At 45.8% G+C, this 18246-nt stretch overlaps 13 non-coding genes and 1 pseudogene across 13 annotated transcripts; all 14 read right to left on the bottom strand.

Annotated features, from left to right (window-relative positions):
- Window positions 1–1034: 1034 nt before the first annotated feature.
- On the bottom strand, window positions 1035–1225 carry LOC141158908 (U2 spliceosomal RNA). Its single transcript, XR_012248927.1, has one exon. It is a non-coding gene; the product is annotated as a U2 spliceosomal RNA (small nuclear RNA).
- A 1116-nt stretch (window positions 1226–2341) lies between these two features.
- LOC141160238 (U2 spliceosomal RNA) lies at window positions 2342–2529 on the bottom strand. Its single transcript, XR_012250190.1, has one exon. It is a non-coding gene; the product is annotated as a U2 spliceosomal RNA (small nuclear RNA).
- A 794-nt stretch (window positions 2530–3323) lies between these two features.
- On the bottom strand, window positions 3324–3415 carry LOC141160444 (U2 spliceosomal RNA; annotated as a pseudogene).
- Window positions 3416–4531: 1116 nt separating this feature from the next.
- LOC141158907 (U2 spliceosomal RNA) lies at window positions 4532–4722 on the bottom strand. The gene has a single exon (XR_012248926.1). It is a non-coding gene; the product is annotated as a U2 spliceosomal RNA (small nuclear RNA).
- Window positions 4723–5844: 1122 nt separating this feature from the next.
- Window positions 5845–6035, bottom strand: LOC141158906 (U2 spliceosomal RNA). Its single transcript, XR_012248925.1, has one exon. It is a non-coding gene; the product is annotated as a U2 spliceosomal RNA (small nuclear RNA).
- A 1117-nt stretch (window positions 6036–7152) lies between these two features.
- On the bottom strand, window positions 7153–7343 carry LOC141159518 (U2 spliceosomal RNA). Its single transcript, XR_012249524.1, has one exon. It is a non-coding gene; the product is annotated as a U2 spliceosomal RNA (small nuclear RNA).
- Window positions 7344–8457: 1114 nt separating this feature from the next.
- On the bottom strand, window positions 8458–8648 carry LOC141159678 (U2 spliceosomal RNA). The gene has a single exon (XR_012249680.1). It is a non-coding gene; the product is annotated as a U2 spliceosomal RNA (small nuclear RNA).
- A 1115-nt stretch (window positions 8649–9763) lies between these two features.
- On the bottom strand, window positions 9764–9954 carry LOC141158904 (U2 spliceosomal RNA). Its single transcript, XR_012248923.1, has one exon. It is a non-coding gene; the product is annotated as a U2 spliceosomal RNA (small nuclear RNA).
- A 1116-nt stretch (window positions 9955–11070) lies between these two features.
- Window positions 11071–11261, bottom strand: LOC141158903 (U2 spliceosomal RNA). The gene has a single exon (XR_012248922.1). It is a non-coding gene; the product is annotated as a U2 spliceosomal RNA (small nuclear RNA).
- A 1118-nt stretch (window positions 11262–12379) lies between these two features.
- Window positions 12380–12570, bottom strand: LOC141158902 (U2 spliceosomal RNA). The gene has a single exon (XR_012248921.1). It is a non-coding gene; the product is annotated as a U2 spliceosomal RNA (small nuclear RNA).
- A 1117-nt stretch (window positions 12571–13687) lies between these two features.
- Window positions 13688–13878, bottom strand: LOC141159470 (U2 spliceosomal RNA). The gene has a single exon (XR_012249476.1). It is a non-coding gene; the product is annotated as a U2 spliceosomal RNA (small nuclear RNA).
- Window positions 13879–14994: 1116 nt separating this feature from the next.
- Window positions 14995–15185, bottom strand: LOC141158901 (U2 spliceosomal RNA). Its single transcript, XR_012248920.1, has one exon. It is a non-coding gene; the product is annotated as a U2 spliceosomal RNA (small nuclear RNA).
- Window positions 15186–16300: 1115 nt separating this feature from the next.
- Window positions 16301–16491, bottom strand: LOC141158900 (U2 spliceosomal RNA). The gene has a single exon (XR_012248919.1). It is a non-coding gene; the product is annotated as a U2 spliceosomal RNA (small nuclear RNA).
- A 1114-nt stretch (window positions 16492–17605) lies between these two features.
- Window positions 17606–17796, bottom strand: LOC141159650 (U2 spliceosomal RNA). The gene has a single exon (XR_012249653.1). It is a non-coding gene; the product is annotated as a U2 spliceosomal RNA (small nuclear RNA).
- Between the last annotated feature and the right edge of the window lie 450 nt (window positions 17797–18246).

Raw genomic sequence — 18246 nt, 5'->3', positions numbered from 1 at the left:
GACATGCTGTCAACCTCTAGATCCCTCACATGCCTGCACTTTTCGGCTTGCTGCTGCTGCAATCCACGCGTTTTAGATCTGCATAACTCCACCTCTTTTAGCACAGTACCCTCAACCCCCGGCTGTTCCCACCCGCCTCAACACCGTTGGAAGGGAGGAGAACCAATTAAGGCGGGGGGGGGGGGGGGGTGGAACGAGCAGCTGTCTACCCTTAGCAGGAGGGTTGCTGATTAATTACCTCTCCTGCTGCTGCTGCTGCTGGCTGTCCAGCAGCAGACTGAAGGTGGCTGCTGCTGTGCGCAGGTATATAAAGGCTCAGAGCCTATTATGACACGCGCAGCCAGCGTTCCATTGCCACATTCCGTCTACTGCAGGCGGGATACCTGGATGGCTGAATGTCACTGAGAAGCTCACAGAGACCGCCATAAGCAACAGTTTAAAAGAATGCCACAGACTAATCAACCAAACTTTTTGGGTTGGTTTCTCTTTTATAGTCTGCAGGCATTAAATGAAAGAAGTCAGTGTTCCAGCAGAGGGAGACAACGTTTCAGAAAAGGCATTGTAGCAAACCAAAAAAGAAATTTTAAGCGCAGCAGAGTAACCAGCTCACATACCTGTTAGCTCAGGTGAGTTTAAAAGGCTGCTGTTGATAACAAGGGCATTTGCTAAATAGATGGTGTGTGTGCAACAATATACTGAAAGGTCAATTATATTGTGCAGCTTATCTCACCACCTGTAGTAATTTAGGTGAAAGCTCCAAAATGCTTGCCTAATATGTCTGTTTATCCAAAAGGAAGTATAGAGGGAGAGCTAGATAGATAGCATTGCATTACATTACATGGCAATGCAATGCACAGTTGCTGAAGTTGAACCAAAATGAGCTTGTCATCTGGCTTCTGCAACTTTTAACATGAAAAATCCAATGAGGAGAAGAAAAGCAAAGCCAAAGAGTCCATCCCAAAATCCGACAAACAAGCCAAATGAACAAAAAGCATTGAATTCAATTCTTTCTGATTTTAGAAACTGCATTAAAGAAGGGGTGCACCGGTCCTGGAGATACTGCAATACCAGGTCAATGCGTGGAGTGGACAGAGCAAGCTCTTTTTCCATCTCCCTGTTCTAAAAATCCATTTAATATATGGTCCCCAGATAGGGGACGTATCAGATATTAAACTGATAAGAACAGATACTACACTTGATCTTAGCCAAAAGGCCGAGAAGCGATAACCAGAATTGGTTTCCGACTACGGTGCCACCCAAGGATTCTGAAAAGTCCATTTGTGGAGATGGCCACCTGGACTCCCGTTAAGAAGACATGCTGTCAACCTCTAGATCCCTCACATGCCTGCACTTTTCGGCTTGCTGCTGCTGCAATCCACGCGTTTTAGATCTGCATAACTCCACCTCTTTTAGCACAGTACCCTCAACCCCCGGCTGTTCCCACCCGCCTCAACACCGTTGGAAGGGAGGAGAACCAATTAAGGCGGGGGGGGGGGTGGAACGAGCAGCTGTCTACCCTTAGCAGGAGGGTTGCTGATTAATTACCTCTCCTGCTGCTGCTGCTGCTGGCTGTCCAGCAGCAGACTGAAGGTGGCTGCTGCTGTGCGCAGGTATATAAAGGCTCAGAGCCTATTATGACACGCGCAGCCAGCGTTCCATTGCCACATTCCGTCTACTGCAGGCGGGATACCTGGATGGCTGAATGTCACTGAGAAGCTCACAGAGACCGCCATAAGCAACAGTTTAAAAGAATGCCACAGACTAATCAACCAAACTTTTTGGGTTGGTTTCTCTTTTATAGTCTGCAGGCATTAAATGAAAGAAGTCAGTGTTCCAGCAGAGGGAGACAACGTTTCAGAAAAGGCATTGTAGCAAACCAAAAAAGAAATTTTAAGCGCAGCAGAGTAACCAGCTCACATACCTGTTAGCTCAGGTGAGTTTAAAAGGCTGCTGTTGATAACAAGGGCATTTGCTAAATAGATGGTGTGTGTGCAACAATATACTGAAAGGTCAATTATATTGTGCAGCTTATCTCACCACCTGTAGTTATTTAGGTGAAAGCTCCAAAATGCTTGCCTAATATGTCTGTTTATCCAAAAGGAAGTATAGAGGGAGAGCTAGATAGATAGCATTGCATTACATTACATGGCAATGCAATGCACAGTTGCTGAAGTTGAACCAAAATGAGCTTGTCATCTGGCTTCTGCAACTTTTAACATGAAAAATCCAATGAGGAGAAGAAAAGCAAAGCCAAAGAGTCCATCCCAAAATCCGACAAACAAGCCAAATGAACAAAAAGCATTGAATTCAATTCTTTCTGATTTTAGAAACTGCATTAAAGAAGGGGTGCACCGGTCCTGGAGATACTGCAATACCAGGTCAATGCGTGGAGTGGACAGAGCAAGCTCTTTTTCCATCTCCCTGTTGTAAAAATCCATTTAATATATGGTCCCCAGATAGGGGACGTATCAGATATTAAACTGATAAGAACAGATTTTTTTTTTTTTTTTTTTGTTTCGAAAGCCCGAATTCGTGTACAAAACCCGAGTGCGCTTAAAAAAGTGACAAGTGCCACAAAAAAAGTGCACTAGTTTGCTGGTCTTCTTGAAACCCTCTCCAAAAGGAGAAGGGTCCCCCAAACCATTCCCCGTCCCTCCGAGCCAAAAGGCCACAGCGAGGAACAGGGACAAAAAGCCACCTCCAGCCGAAGCCAGAGGCGACCCAATCTTACCCCCAGCACCTGCCCGAGTTCTCACCCGAGCAAGGCACTGCGAGCCAAAGACTGTGCTCCCCTCCCGGAAGAGGGGAGCCAACAACGCTCTCCTCCCGAAAGAGGAGAGCCAGGGGGGTTCAGGGGGGAGCGGAACCTGATGGCCACACACTCCCCCCCTAGACCTGCCAAGAGAGGAACCCGTAAGGGAACCGCATCCCGACAAAATCCTAGTAGGACGTGACACACGTGAATAAGTGGACACACAGTGACAAAGAAATTAAATAAATAGTGAAGGTTTCACAGTATAATACTGCCCGGACCTTCGACCGGAAATTGAAAAATTCCCCATCCTAAGGCCAGAAGGCCCGGAATAAGGGTGTGTGCGAAGAAAGAAAATTTAAAGTGCTTGTGCAAATGTGCCATAAACTCAAGTGGGGTTCCCAATCCCAGTGAGTTAAGGCACCCCAGGGTCACCACTCCTGGGGCACTTCACACTTCGGGCTTTCGATCTTCCCCGGCCCAATGGCGTCGATCCTGGGGGGCCATGCTTTCCACCAGATGACTATATTAGCCACCTGGCGTACTAACAAGCGCCTAAACCCCAGTGTGCATAATGTATCAATCTACTAGGGCGGCCAACATCCAAAACCGCCTTTTCGAAAGATACTACACTTGATCTTAGCCAAAAGGCCGAGAAGCGATAACCAGAATTGGTTTCCGACTACGGTGCCACCCAAGGATTCTGAAAAGTCCATTTGTGGAGATGGCCACCTGGACTCCCGTTAAGAAGACATGCTGTCAACCTCTAGATCCCTCACATGCCTGCACTTTTCGGCTTGCTGCTGCTGCAATCCACGCGTTTTAGATCTGCATAACTCCACCTCTTTTAGCACAGTACCCTCAACCCCCGGCTGTTCCCACCCGCCTCAACACCGTTGGAAGGGAGGAGAACCAATTAAGGCGGGGGGGGGGGTGGAACGAGCAGCTGTCTACCCTTAGCAGGAGGGTTGCTGATTAATTACCTCTCCTGCTGCTGCTGCTGCTGGCTGTCCAGCAGCAGACTGAAGGTGGCTGCTGCTGTGCGCAGGTATATAAAGGCTCAGAGCCTATTATGACACGCGCAGCCAGCGTTCCATTGCCACATTCCGTCTACTGCAGGCGGGATACCTGGATGGCTGAATGTCACTGAGAAGCTCACAGAGACCGCCATAAGCAACAGTTTAAAAGAATGCCACAGACTAATCAACCAAACTTTTTGGGTTGGTTTCTCTTTTATAGTCTGCAGGCATTAAATGAAAGAAGTCAGTGTTCCAGCAGAGGGAGACAACGTTTCAGAAAAGGCATTGTAGCAAACCAAAAAAGAAATTTTAAGCGCAGCAGAGTAACCAGCTCACATACCTGTTAGCTCAGGTGAGTTTAAAAGGCTGCTGTTGATAACAAGGGCATTTGCTAAATAGATGGTGTGTGTGCAACAATATACTGAAAGGTCAATTATATTGTGCAGCTTATCTCACCACCTGTAGTTATTTAGGTGAAAGCTCCAAAATGCTTGCCTAATATGTCTGTTTATCCAAAAGGAAGTATAGAGGGAGAGCTAGATAGATAGCATTGCATTAGATTACATGGCAATGCAATGCACAGTTGCTGAAGTTGAACCAAAATGAGCTTGTCATCTGGCTTCTGCAACTTTTAACATGAAAAATCCAATGAGGAGAAGAAAAGCAAAGCCAAAGAGTCCATCCCAAAATCCGACAAACAAGCCAAATGAACAAAAAGCATTGAATTCAATTCTTTCTGATTTTAGAAACTGCATTAAAGAAGGGGTGCACCGGTCCTGGAGATACTGCAATACCAGGTCAATGCGTGGAGTGGACAGAGCAAGCTCTTTTTCCATCTCCCTGTTCTAAAAATCCATTTAATATATGGTCCCCAGATAGGGGACGTATCAGATATTAAACTGATAAGAACAGATACTACACTTGATCTTAGCCAAAAGGCCGAGAAGCGATAACCAGAATTGGTTTCCGACTACGGTGCCACCCAAGGATTCTGAAAAGTCCATTTGTGGAGATGGCCACCTGGACTCCCGTTAAGAAGACATGCTGTCAACCTCTAGATCCCTCACATGCCTGCACTTTTCGGCTTGCTGCTGCTGCAATCCACGCGTTTTAGATCTGCATAACTCCACCTCTTTTAGAACAGTACCCTCAACCCCCGGCTGTTCCCACCTGCCTCAACACCGTTGGAAGGGAGGAGAACCAATTAAGGCGGGGGGGGGGGGGGGGGTGGAACGAGCAGCTGTCTACCCTTAGCAGGAGGGTTGCTGATTAATTACCTCTCCTGCTGCTGCTGCTGCTGGCTGTCCAGCCGCAGACTGAAGGTGGCTGCTGCTGTGCGCAGGTATATAAAGGCTCAGAGCCTATTATGACACGCGCAGCCAGCGTTCCATTGCCACATTCCGTCTACTGCAGGCGGGATACCTGGATGGCTGAATGTCACTGAGAAGCTCACAGAGACCGCCATAAGCAACAGTTTAAAAGAATGCCACAGACTAATCAACCAAACTTTTTGGGTTGGTTTCTCTTTTATAGTCTGCAGGCATTAAATGAAAGAAGTCAGTGTTCCAGCAGAGGGAGACAACGTTTCAGAAAAGGCATTGTAGCAAACCAAAAAAGAAATTTTAAGCGCAGCAAAGTAACCAGCTCACATACCTGTTAGCTCAGGTGAGTTTAAAAGGCTGCTGTTGATAACAAGGGCATTTGCTAAATAGATGGTGTGTGTGCAACAATATACTGAAAGGTCAATTATATTGTGCAGCTTATCTCACCACCTGTAGTTATTTAGGTGAAAGCTCCAAAATGCTTGCCTAATATGTCTGTTTATCCAAAAGGAAGTATAGAGGGAGAGCTAGATAGATAGCATTGCATTACATTACATGGCAATGCAATGCACAGTTGCTGAAGTTGAACCAAAATGAGCTTGTCATCTGGCTTCTGCAACTTTTAACATGAAAAATCCAATGAGGAGAAGAAAAGCAAAGCCAAAGAGTCCATCCCAAAATCCGACAAACAAGCCAAATGAACAAAAAGCATTGAATTCAATTCTTTCTGATTTTAGAAACTGCATTAAAGAAGGGGTGCACCGGTCCTGGAGATACTGCAATACCAGGTCAATGCGTGGAGTGGACAGAGCAAGCTCTTTTTCCATCTCCCTGTTCTAAAAATCCATTTAATATATGGTCCCCAGATAGGGGACGTATCAGATATTAAACTGATAAGAACAGATACTACACTTGATCTTAGCCAAAAGGCCGAGAAGCGATAACCAGAATTGGTTTCCGACTACGGTGCCACCCAAGGATTCTGAAAAGTCCATTTGTGGAGATGGCCACCTGGACTCCCGTTAAGAAGACATGCTGTCAACCTCTAGATCCCTCACATGCCTGCACTTTTCGGCTTGCTGCTGCTGCAATCCACGCGTTTTAGATCTGCATAACTCCACCTCTTTTAGCACAGTACCCTCAACCCCCGGCTGTTCCCACCCGCCTCAACACCGTTGGAAGGGAGGAGAACCAATTAAGGCGGGGGGGGGGGGTGGAACGAGCAGCTGTCTACCCTTAGCAGGAGGGTTGCTGATTAATTACCTCTCCTGCTGCTGCTGCTGCTGGCTGTCCAGCAGCAGACTGAAGGTGGCTGCTGCTGTGCGCAGGTATATAAAGGCTCAGAGCCTATTATGACACGCGCAGCCAGCGTTCCATTGCCACATTCCGTCTACTGCAGGCGGGATACCTGGATGGCTGAATGTCACTGAGAAGCTCACAGAGACCGCCATAAGCAACAGTTTAAAAGAATGCCACAGACTAATCAACCAAACTTTTTGGGTTGGTTTCTCTTTTATAGTCTGCAGGCATTAAATGAAAGAAGTCAGTGTTCCAGCAGAGGGAGACAACGTTTCAGAAAAGGCATTGTAGCAAACCAAAAAAGAAATTTTAAGCGCAGCAGAGTAACCAGCTCACATACCTGTTAGCTCAGGTGAGTTTAAAAGGCTGCTGTTGATAACAAGGGCATTTGCTAAATAGATGGTGTGTGTGCAACAATATACTGAAAGGTCAATTATATTGTGCAGCTTATCTCACCACCTGTAGTTATTTAGGTGAAAGCTCCAAAATGCTTGCCTAATATGTCTGTTTATCCAAAAGGAAGTATAGAGGGAGAGCTAGATAGATAGCATTGCATTACATTACATGGCAATGCAATGCACAGTTGCTGAAGTTGAACCAAAATGAGCTTGTCATCTGGCTTCTGCAACTTTTAACATGAAAAATCCAATGAGGAGAAGAAAAGCAAAGCCAAAGAGTCCATCCCAAAATCCGACAAACAAGCCAAATGAACAAAAAGCATTGAATTCAATTCTTTCTGATTTTAGAAACTGCATTAAAGAAGGGGTGCACCGGTCCTGGAGATACTGCAATACCAGGTCAATGCATGGAGTGGACAGAGCAAGCTCTTTTTCCATCTCCCTGTTCTAAAAATCCATTTAATATATGGTCCCCAGATAGGGGACGTATCAGATATTAAACTGATAAGAACAGATACTACACTTGATCTTAGCCAAAAGGCCGAGAAGTGATAACCAGAATTGGTTTCCGACTACGGTGCCACCCAAGGATTCTGAAAAGTCCATTTGTGGAGATGGCCACCTGGACTCCCGTTAAGAAGACATGCTGTCAACCTCTAGATCCCTCACATGCCTGCACTTTTCGGCTTGCTGCTGCTGCAATCCACGCGTTTTAGATCTGCATAACTCCACCTCTTTTAGCACAGTACCCTCAACCCCCGGCTGTTCCCACCCGCCTCAACACCGTTGGAAGGGAGGAGAACCATTTAAGGCGGGGGGGGGGGGTGGAACGAGCAGCTGTCTACCCTTAGCAGGAGGGTTGCTGATTAATTACCTCTCCTGCTGCTGCTGCTGGCTGTCCAGCAGCAGACTGAAGGTGGCTGCTGCTGTGCGCAGGTATATAAAGGCTCAGAGCCTATTATGACACGCGCAGCCAGCGTTCCATTGCCACATTCCATCTACTGCAGGCGGGATACCTGGATGGCTGAATGTCACTGAGAAGCTCACAGAGACCGCCATAAGCAACAGTTTAAAAGAATGCCACAGACTAATCAACCAAACTTTTTGGGTTGGTTTCTCTTTTATAGTCTGCAGGCATTAAATGAAAGAAGTCAGTGTTCCAGCAGAGGGAGACAACGTTTCAGAAAAGGCATTGTAGCAAACCAAAAAAGAAATTTTAAGCGCAGCAGAGTAACCAGCTCACATACCTGTTAGCTCAGGTGAGTTTAAAAGGCTGCTGTTGATAACAAGGGCATTTGCTAAATAGATGGTGTGTGTGCAACAATATACTGAAAGGTCAATTATATTGTGCAGCTTATCTCACCACCTGTAGTTATTTAGGTGAAAGCTCCAAAATGCTTGCCTAATATGTCTGTTTATCCAAAAGGAAGTATAGAGGGAGAGCTAGATAGATAGCATTGCATTAGATTACATGGCAATGCAATGCACAGTTGCTGAAGTTGAACCAAAATGAGCTTGTCATCTGGCTTCTGCAACTTTTAACATGAAAAATCCAACGAGGAGAAGAAAAGCAAAGCCAAAGAGTCCATCCCAAAATCCGACAAACAAGCCAAATGAACAAAAAGCATTGAATTCAATTCTTTCTGATTTTAGAAACTGCATTAAAGAAGGGGTGCACCGGTCCTGGAGATACTGCAATACCAGGTCAATGCGTGGAGTGGACAGAGCAAGCTCTTTTTCCATCTCCCTGTTCTAAAAATCCATTTAATATATGGTCCCCAGATAGGAGACGTATCAGATATTAAACTGATAAGAACAGATACTACACTTGATCTTAGCCAAAAGGCCGAGAAGCGATAACCAGAATTGGTTTCCGACTACGGTGCCACCCAAGGATTCTGAAAAGTCCATTTGTGGAGATGGCCACCTGGACTCCCGTTAAGAAGACATGCTGTCAACCTCTAGATCCCTCACATGCCTGCACTTTTCGGCTTGCTGCTGCTGCAATCCACGCGTTTTAGATCTGCATAACTCCACCTCTTTTAGCACAGTACCCTCAACCCCCGGCTGTTCCCACCTGCCTCAACACCGTTGGAAGGGAGGAGAACCAATTAAGGCGGGGGGGGGGTGGAACGAGCAGCTGTCTACCCTTAGCAGGAGGGTTGCTGATTAATTACCTCTCCTGCTGCTGCTGCTGCTGGCTGTCCAGCAGTAGACTGAAGGTGGCTGCTGCTGTGCGCAGGTATATAAAGGCTCAGAGCCTATTATGACACGCGCAGCCAGCGTTCCATTGCCACATTCCGTCTACTGCAGGCGGGATACCTGGATGGCTGAATGTCACTGAGAAGCTCACAGAGACCGCCATAAGCAACAGTTTAAAAGAATGCCACAGACTAATCAACCAAACTTTTTGGGTTGGTTTCTCTTTTATAGTCTGCAGGCATTAAATGAAAGAAGTCAGTGTTCCAGCAGAGGGAGACAACGTTTCAGAAAAGGCATTGTAGCAAACCAAAAAAGAAATTTTAAGCGCAGCAGAGTAACCAGCTCACATACCTGTTAGCTCAGGTGAGTTTAAAAGGCTGCTGTTGATAACAAGGGCATTTGCTAAATAGATGGTGTGTGTGCAACAATATACTGAAAGGTCAATTATATTGTGCAGCTTATCTCACCACCTGTAGTTATTTAGGTGAAAGCTCCAAAATGCTTGCCTAATATGTCTGTTTATCCAAAAGGAAGTATAGAGGGAGAGCTAGATAGATAGCATTGCATTACATTACATGGCAATGCAATGCACAGTTGCTGAAGTTGAACCAAAATGAGCTTGTCATCTGGCTTCTGCAACTTTTAACATGAAAAATCCAATGAGGAGAAGAAAAGCAAAGCCAAAGAGTCCATCCCAAAATCCGACAAACAAGCCAAATGAACAAAAAGCATTGAATTCAATTCTTTCTGATTTTAGAAACTGCATTAAAGAAGGGGTGCACCGGTCCTGGAGATACTGCAATACCAGGTCAATGCGTGGAGTGGACAGAGCAAGCTCTTTTTCCATCTCCCTGTTCTAAAAATCCATTTAATATATGGTCCCCAGATAGGGGACGTATCAGATATTAAACTGATAAGAACAGATACTACACTTGATCTTAGCCAAAAGGCCGAGAAGCGATAACCAGAATTGGTTTCCGACTACGGTGCCACCCAAGGATTCTGAAAAGTCCATTTGTGGAGATGGCCACCTGGACTCCCGTTAAGAAGACATGCTGTCAACCTCTACATCCCTCACATGCCTGCACTTTTCGGCTTGCTGCTGCTGCAATCCACGCGTTTTAGATCTGCATAACTCCACCTCTTTTAGCACAGTACCCTCAACCCCCGGCTGTTCCCACCCGCCTCAACACCGTTGGAAGGGAGGAGAACCAATTAAGGCGGGGGGGGGGGTGGAACGAGCAGCTGTCTACCCTTAGCAGGAGGGTTGCTGATTAATTACCTCTCCTGCTGCTGCTGCTGCTGGCTGTCCAGCAGCAGACTGAAGGTGGCTGCTGCTGTGCGCAGGTATATAAAGGCTCAGAGCCTATTATGACACGCGCAGCCAGCGTTCCATTGCCACATTCCGTCTACTGCAGGCGGGATACCTGGATGGATGAATGTCACTGAGAAGCTCACAGAGACCGCCATAAGCAACAGTTTAAAAGAATGCCACAGACTAATCAACCAAACTTTTTGGGTTGGTTTCTCTTTTATAGTCTGCAGGCATTAAATGAAAGAAGTCAGTGTTCCAGCAGAGGGAGACAACGTTTCAGAAAAGGCATTGTAGCAAACCAAAAAAGAAATTTTAAGCGCAGCAGAGTAATCAGCTCACATACCTGTTAGCTCAGGTGAGTTTAAAAGGCTGCTGTTGATAACAAGGGCATTTGCTAAATAGATGGTGTGTGTGCAACAATATACTGAAAGGTCAATTATATTGTGCAGCTTATCTCACCACCTGTAGTTATTTAGGTGAAAGCTCCAAAATGCTTGCCTAATATGTCTGTTTATCCAAAAGGAAGTATAGAGGGAGAGCTAGATAGATAGCATTGCATTACATTACATGGCAATGCAATGCACAGTTGCTGAAGTTGAACCAAAATGAGCTTGTCATCTGGCTTCTGCAACTTTTAACATGAAAAATCCAATGAGGAGAAGAAAAGCAAAGCCAAAGAGTCCATCCCAGAATCCGACAAACAAGCCAAATGAACAAAAAGCATTGAATTCAATTCTTTCTGATTTTAGAAACTGCATTAAAGAAGGGGTGCACCGGTCCTGGAGATACTGCAATACCAGGTCAATGCGTGGAGTGGACAGAGCAAGCTCTTTTTCCATCTCCCTGTTCTAAAAATCCATTTAATATATGGTCCCCAGATAGGGGACGTATCAGATATTAAACTGATAAGAACAGATACTACACTTGATCTTAGCCAAAAGGCCGAGAAGCGATAACCAGAATTGGTTTCCGACTACGGTGCCACCCAAGGATTCTGAAAAGTCCATTTGTGGAGATGGCCACCTGGACTCCCGTTAAGAAGACATGCTGTCAACCTCTAGATCCCTCACATGCCTGCACTTTTCGGCTTGCTGCTGCTGCAATCCACGCGTTTTAGATCTGCATAACTCCACCTCTTTTAGCACAGTACCCTCAACCCCCGGCTGTTCCCACCCGCCTCAACACCGTTGGAAGGGAGGAGAACCAATTAAGGTGGGGGGGGGGGGGGGGTGGAACGAGCAGCTGTCTACCCTTAGCAGGAGGGTTGCTGATTAATTACCTCTCCTGCTGCTGCTGCTGGCTGTCCAGCAGCAGACTGAAGGTGGCTGCTGCTGTGCGCAGGTATATAAAGGCTCAGAGCCTATTATGACACGCGCAGCCAGCGTTCCATTGCCACATTCCGTCTACTGCAGGCGGGATACCTGGATGGCTGAATGTCACTGAGAAGCTCACAGAGACCGCCATAAGCAACAGTTTAAAAGAATGCCACAGACTAATCAACCAAACTTTTTGGGTTGGTTTCTCTTTTATAGTCTGCAGGCATTAAATGAAAGAAGTCAGTGTTCCAGCAGAGGGAGACAACGTTTCAGAAAAGGCATTGTAGCAAACCAAAAAAGAAATTTTAAGCGCAGCAGAGTAACCAGCTCACATACCTGTTAGCTCAGGTGAGTTTAAAAGGCTGCTGTTGATAACAAGGGCATTTGCTAAATAGATGGTGTGTGTGCAACAATATACTGAAAGGTCAATTATATTGTGCAGCTTATCTCACCACCTGTAGTTATTTAGGTGAAAGCTCCAAAATGCTTGCCTAATATGTCTGTTTATCCAAAAGGAAGTATAGAGGGAGAGCTAGATAGATAGCATTGCATTACATTACATGGCAATGCAATGCACAGTTGCTGAAGTTGAACCAAAATGAGCTTGTCATCTGGCTTCTGCAACTTTTAACATGAAAAATCCAATGAGGAGAAGAAAAGCAAAGCCAAAGAGTCCATCCCAAAATCCGACAAACAAGCCAAATGAACAAAAAGCATTGAATTTAATTCTTTCTGATTTTAGAAACTGCATTAAAGAAGGGGTGCACCGGTCCTGGAGATACTGCAATACCAGGTCAATGCGTGGAGTGGACAGAGCAAGCTCTTTTTCCATCTCCCTGTTCTAAAAATCCATTTAATATATGGTCCCCAGATAGGGGACGTATCAGATATTAAACTGATAAGAACAGATACTACACTTGATCTTAGCCAAAAGGCCGAGAAGCGATAACCAGAATTGGTTTCCGACTACGGTGCCACCCAAGGATTCTGAAAAGTCCATTTGTGGAGATGGCCACCTGGACTCCCGTTAAGAAGACATGCTGTCAACCTCTAGATCCCTCACATGCCTGCACTTTTCGGCTTGCTGCTGCTGCAATCCACGCGTTTTAGATCTGCATAACTCCACCTCTTTTAGCACAGTACCCTCAACCCCCGGCTTTTCCCACCCGCCTCAACACCGTTGGAAGGGAGGAGAACCAATTAAGGCGGGGGGGGGGGGTGGAACGAGCAGCTGTCTACCCTTAGCAGGAGGGTTGCTGATTAATTACCTCTCCTGCTGCTGCTGCTGCTGGCTGTCCAGCAGCAGACTGAAGGTGGCTGCTGCTGTGCGCAGGTATATAAAGGCTCAGAGCCTATTATGACACGCGCAGCCAGCGTTCCATTGCCACATTCCGTCTACTGCAGGCGGGATACCTGGATGGCTGAATGTCACTGAGAAGCTCACAGAGACCGCCATAAGCAACAGTTTAAAAGAATGCCACAGACTAATCAACCAAACTTTTTGGGTTGGTTTCTCTTTTATAGTCTGCAGGCATTAAATGAAAGAAGTTAGTGTTCCAGCAGAGGGAGACAACGTTTCAGAAAAGGCATTGTAGCAAACCAAAAAAGAAATTTTAAGCGCAGCAGAGTAACCAGCTCACATACCTGTTAGCTCAGGTGAGTTTAAAAGGCTGCTGTTGATAACAAGGGCATTTGCTAAATAGATGGTGTGTGTGCAACAATATACTGAAAGGTCAATTATATTGTGCAGCTTATCTCACCACCTGTAGTTATTTAGGTGAAAGCTCCAAAATGCTTGCCTAATATGTCTGTTTATCCAAAAGGAAGTATAGAGGGAGAGCTAGATAGATAGCATTGCATTACATTACATGGCAATGCAATGCACAGTTGCTGAAGTTGAACCAAAATGAGCTTGTCATCTGGCTTCTGCAACTTTTAACATGAAAAATCCAATGAGGAGAAGAAAAGCAAAGCCAAAGAGTCCATCCCAAAATCCGACAAACAAGCCAAATGAACAAAAAGCATTGAATTCAATTCTTTCTGATTTTAGAAACTGCATTAAAGAAGGGGTGCACCGGTCCTGGAGATACTGCAATACCAGGTCAATGCGTGGAGTGGACAGAGCAAGCTCTTTTTCCATCTCCCTGTTCTAAAAATCCATTTAATATATGGTCCCCAGATAGGGGACGTATCAGATATTAAACTGATAAGAACAGATACTACACTTGATCTTAGCCAAAAGGCCGAGAAGCAATAACCAGAATTGGTTTCCGACTACGGTGCCACCCAAGGATTCTGAAAAGTCCATTTGTGGAGATGGCCACCTGGACTCCCGTTAAGAAGACATGCTGTCAACCTCTAGATCCCTCACATGCCTGCACTTTTCGGCTTGCTGCTGCTGCAATCCACGCGTTTTAGATCTGCATAACTCCACCTCTTTTAGCACAGTACCCTCAACCCCCGGCTGTTCCCACCCGCCTCAACACCGTTGGAAGGGAGGAGAACCAATTAAGGTGGGGGGGGGGGTGGAACGAGCAGCTGTCTTCCCTTAGCAGGAGGGTTGCTGATTAATTACCTCTCCTGCTGCTGCTGCTGCTGGCTGTCCAGCAGCAGACTGAAGGTGGCTTCTGCTGTGCGCAGGTATATAAAGGCTCAGAGCCTATTATGACACGCGCAGCCAGCGTTCCATTGCCACATTCCGTCTACTGCACACGGGATACCTGGATGGCTGAATGTCACTGAGAAGCTCACAGAGACCGCCATAAGCAACAGTTTAAAAGAATGCCACAGACTAATCAACCAAACTTTTTGGGTTGGTTTCTCTTTTATAGTCTGCAGGCATTAAATGAAAGAAGTCAGTGTTCCAGCAGAGGGAGACAACGTTTCAGAAAAGGCATTGTAGCAAACCAAAAAAGAAATTTTAAGCGCAGCAGAGTAACCAGCTCACATACCTGTTAGCTCAGGTGAGTTTAAAAGGCTGCTGTTGATAACAAGGGCATTTGCTAAATAGATGGTGTGTGTGCAACAATATACTGAAAGGTCAATTATATTGTGCAGCTTATCTCACCACCTGTAGTTATTTAGGTGAAAGCTCCAAAATGCTTGCCTAATATGTCTGTTTATCCAAAAGGAAGTATAGAGGGAGAGCTAGATAGATAGCATTGCATTACATTACATGGCAATGCAATGCACAGTTGCTGAAGTTGAACCAAAATGAGCTTGTCATCTGGCTTCTGCAACTTTTAACATGAAAAATCCAATGAGGAGAAGAAAAGCAAAGCCAAAGAGTCCATCCCAAAATCCGACAAACAAGCCAAATGAACAAAAAGCATTGAATTCAATTCTTTCTGATTTTAGAAACTGCATTAAAGAAGGGGTGCACCGGTCCTGGAGATACTGCAATACCAGGTCAATGCGTGGAGTGGACAGAGCAAGCTCTTTTTCCATCTCCCTGTTCTAAAAATCCATTTAATATATGGTCCCCAGATAGGGGACGTATCAGATATTAAACTGATAAGAACAGATACTACACTTGATCTTAGCCAAAAGGCCGAGAAGCGATAACCAGAATTGGTTTCCGACTACGGTGCCATCCAAGGATTCTGAAAAGTCCATTTGTGGAGATGGCCACCTGGACTCCCGTTAAGAAGACATGCTGTCAACCTCTAGATCCCTCACATGCCTGCACTTTTCGGCTTGCTGCTGCTGCAATCCACGCGTTTTAGATCTGCATAACTCCACCTCTTTTAGCACAGTACCCTCAACCCCCGGCTGTTCCCACCCGCCTCAACACCGTTGGAAGGGAGGAGAACCAATTAAGGCGGGGGGGGGGTGGAACGAGCAGCTGTCTACCCTTAGCAGGAGGATTGCTGATTAATTACCTCTCCTGCTGCTGCTGCTGCTGGCTGTCCAGCAGCAGACTGAAGGTGGCTGCTGCTGTGCGCAGGTATATAAAGGCTCAGAGCCTATTATGACACGCGCAGCCAGCGTTCCATTGCCACATTCCGTCTACTGCAGGCGGGATACCTGGATGGCTGAATGTCACTGAGAAGCTCACAGAGACCGCCATAAGCAACAGTTTAAAAGAATGCCACAGACTAATCAACCAAACTTTTTGGGTTGGTTTCTCTTTTATAGTCTGCAGGCATTAAATGAAAGAAGTCAGTGTTCCAGCAGAGGGAGACAACGTTTCAGAAAAGGCATTGTAGCAAACCAAAAAAGAAATTTTAAGCGCAGCAGAGTAACCAGCTCACATACCTGTTAGCTCAGGTGAGTTTAAAAGGCTGCTGTTGATAACAAGGGCATTTGCTAAATAGATGGTGTGTGTGCAACAATATACTGAAAGGTCAATTATATTGTGCAGCTTATCTCACCACCTGTAGTTATTTAGGTGAAAGCTCCAAAATGCTTGCCTAATATGTCTGTTTATCCAAAAGGAAGTATAGAGGGAGAGCTAGATAGATAGCATTGCATTACATTACATGGCAATGCAATGCACAGTTGCTGAAGTTGAACCAAAATGAGCTTGTCATCTGGCTTCTGCAACTTTTAACATGAAAAATCCAATGAGGAGAAGAAAAGCAAAGCCAAAGAGTCCATCCCAAAATCCGACAAACAAGCCAAATGAACAAAAAGCATTGAATTCAATTCTTTCTGATTTTAGAAACTGCATTAAAGAAGGGGTGCACCGGTCCTGGAGATACTGCAATACCAGGTCAATGCGTGGAGTGGACAGAGCAAGCTCTTTTTCCATCTCCCTGTTCTAAAAATCCATTTAATATATGGTCCCCAGATAGGGGACGTATCAGATATTAAACTGATAAGAACAGATACTACACTTGATCTTAGCCAAAAGGCCGAGAAGCGATAACCAGAATTGGTTTCCGACTACGGTGCCACCCAAGGATTCTGAAAAGTCCATTTGTGGAGATGGCCACCTGGACTCCCGTTAAGAAGACATGCTGTCAACCTCTAGATCCCTCACATGCCTGCACTTTTCGGCTTGCTGCTGCTGCAATCCACGCGTTTTAGATCTGCATAACTCCACCTCTTTTAGCACAGTACCCTCAACCCCCGGCTGTTCCCACCCGCCTCAACACCGTTGGAAGGGAGGAGAACCAATTAAGGCGGGGGGGGGTGGAACGAGCAGCTGTCTACCCTTAGCAGGAGGGTTGCTGATTAATTACCTCTCCTGCTGCTGCTGCTGCTGGCTGTCCAGCAGCAGACTGAAGGTGGCTGCTGCTGTGCGCAGGTATATAAAGGCTCAGAGCCTATTATGACACGCGCAGCCAGCGTTCCATTGCCACATTCCGTCTACTGCAGGCGGGATACCTGGATGGCTGAATGTCACTGAGAAGCTCACAGAGACCGCCATAAGCAACAGTTTAAAAGAATGCCACAGACTAATCAACCAAACTTTTTGGGTTGGTTTCTCTTTTATAGTCTGCAGGCATTAAATGAAAGAAGTCAGTGTTCCAGCAGAGGGAGACAACGTTTCAGAAAAGGCATTGTAGCAAACCAAAAAAGAAATTTTAAGCGCAGCAGAGTAACCAGCTCACATACCTGTTAGCTCAGGTGAGTTTAAAAGGCTGCTGTTGATAACAAGGGCATTTGCTAAATAGATGGTGTGTGTGCAACAATATACTGAAAGGTCAATTATATTGTGCAGCTTATCTCACCACCTGTAGTTATTTAGGTGAAAGCTCCAAAATGCTTGCCTAATATGTCTGTTTATCCAAAAGGAAGTATAGAGGGAGAGCTAGATAGATAGCATTGCATTACATTACATGGCAATGCAATGCACAGTTGCTGAAGTTGAACCAAAATGAGCTTGTCATCTGGCTTCTGCAACTTTTAACATGAAAAATCCAATGAGGAGAAGAAAAGCAAAGCCAAAGAGTCCATCCCAAAATCCGACAAACAAGCCAAATGAACAAAAAGCATTGAATTCAATTCTTTCTGATTTTAGAAACTGCATTAAAGAAGGGGTGCACCGGTCCTGGAGATACTGCAATACCAGGTCAATGCGTGGAGTGGACAGAGCAAGCTCTTTTTCCATCTCCCTGTTCTAAAAATCCATTTAATATATGGCCCCCAGATAGGGGACGTATCAGATATTAAACTGATAAGAACAGATACTACACTTGATCTTAGCCAAAAGGCCGAGAAGCGATAACCAGAATTGGTTTCCGACTACGGTGCCACCCAAGGATTCTGAAAAGTCCATTTGTGGAGATGGCCACCTGGACTCCCGTTAAGAAGACATGCTGTCAACCTCTAGATCCCTCACATGCCTGCACTTTTCGGCTTGCTGCTGCTGCAATCCACGCGTTTTAGATCTGCATAACTCCACCTCTTTTAGCACAGTACCCTCAACCCCCGGCTGTTCCCACCCGCCTCAACACCGTTGGAAGGGAGGAGAACCAATTAAGGCGGGGGGGGGGGTGGAACGAGCAGCTTTCTACCCTTAGCAGGAGGGTTGCTGATTAATTACCTCTCCTGCTGCTGCTGCTGCTGGCTGTCCAGCAGCAGACTGAAGGTGGCTGCTGCTGTGCGCAGGTATATAAAGGCTCAGAGCCTATTATGACACGCGCAGCCAGCGTTCCATTGCCACATTCCGTCTA

The sequence above is a fragment of the Phyllobates terribilis genome, unplaced genomic scaffold (genome assembly GCF_046119375.1).
Source record: "Phyllobates terribilis strain yellow unplaced genomic scaffold, ASM4611937v1 Scaffold_8__6_contigs__length_399053987, whole genome shotgun sequence".
In the NCBI taxonomy this organism is placed as follows: Eukaryota; Metazoa; Chordata; class Amphibia; order Anura; family Dendrobatidae; genus Phyllobates; species Phyllobates terribilis.
This window is presented reverse-complemented; position numbering and strand designations above follow the sequence as displayed.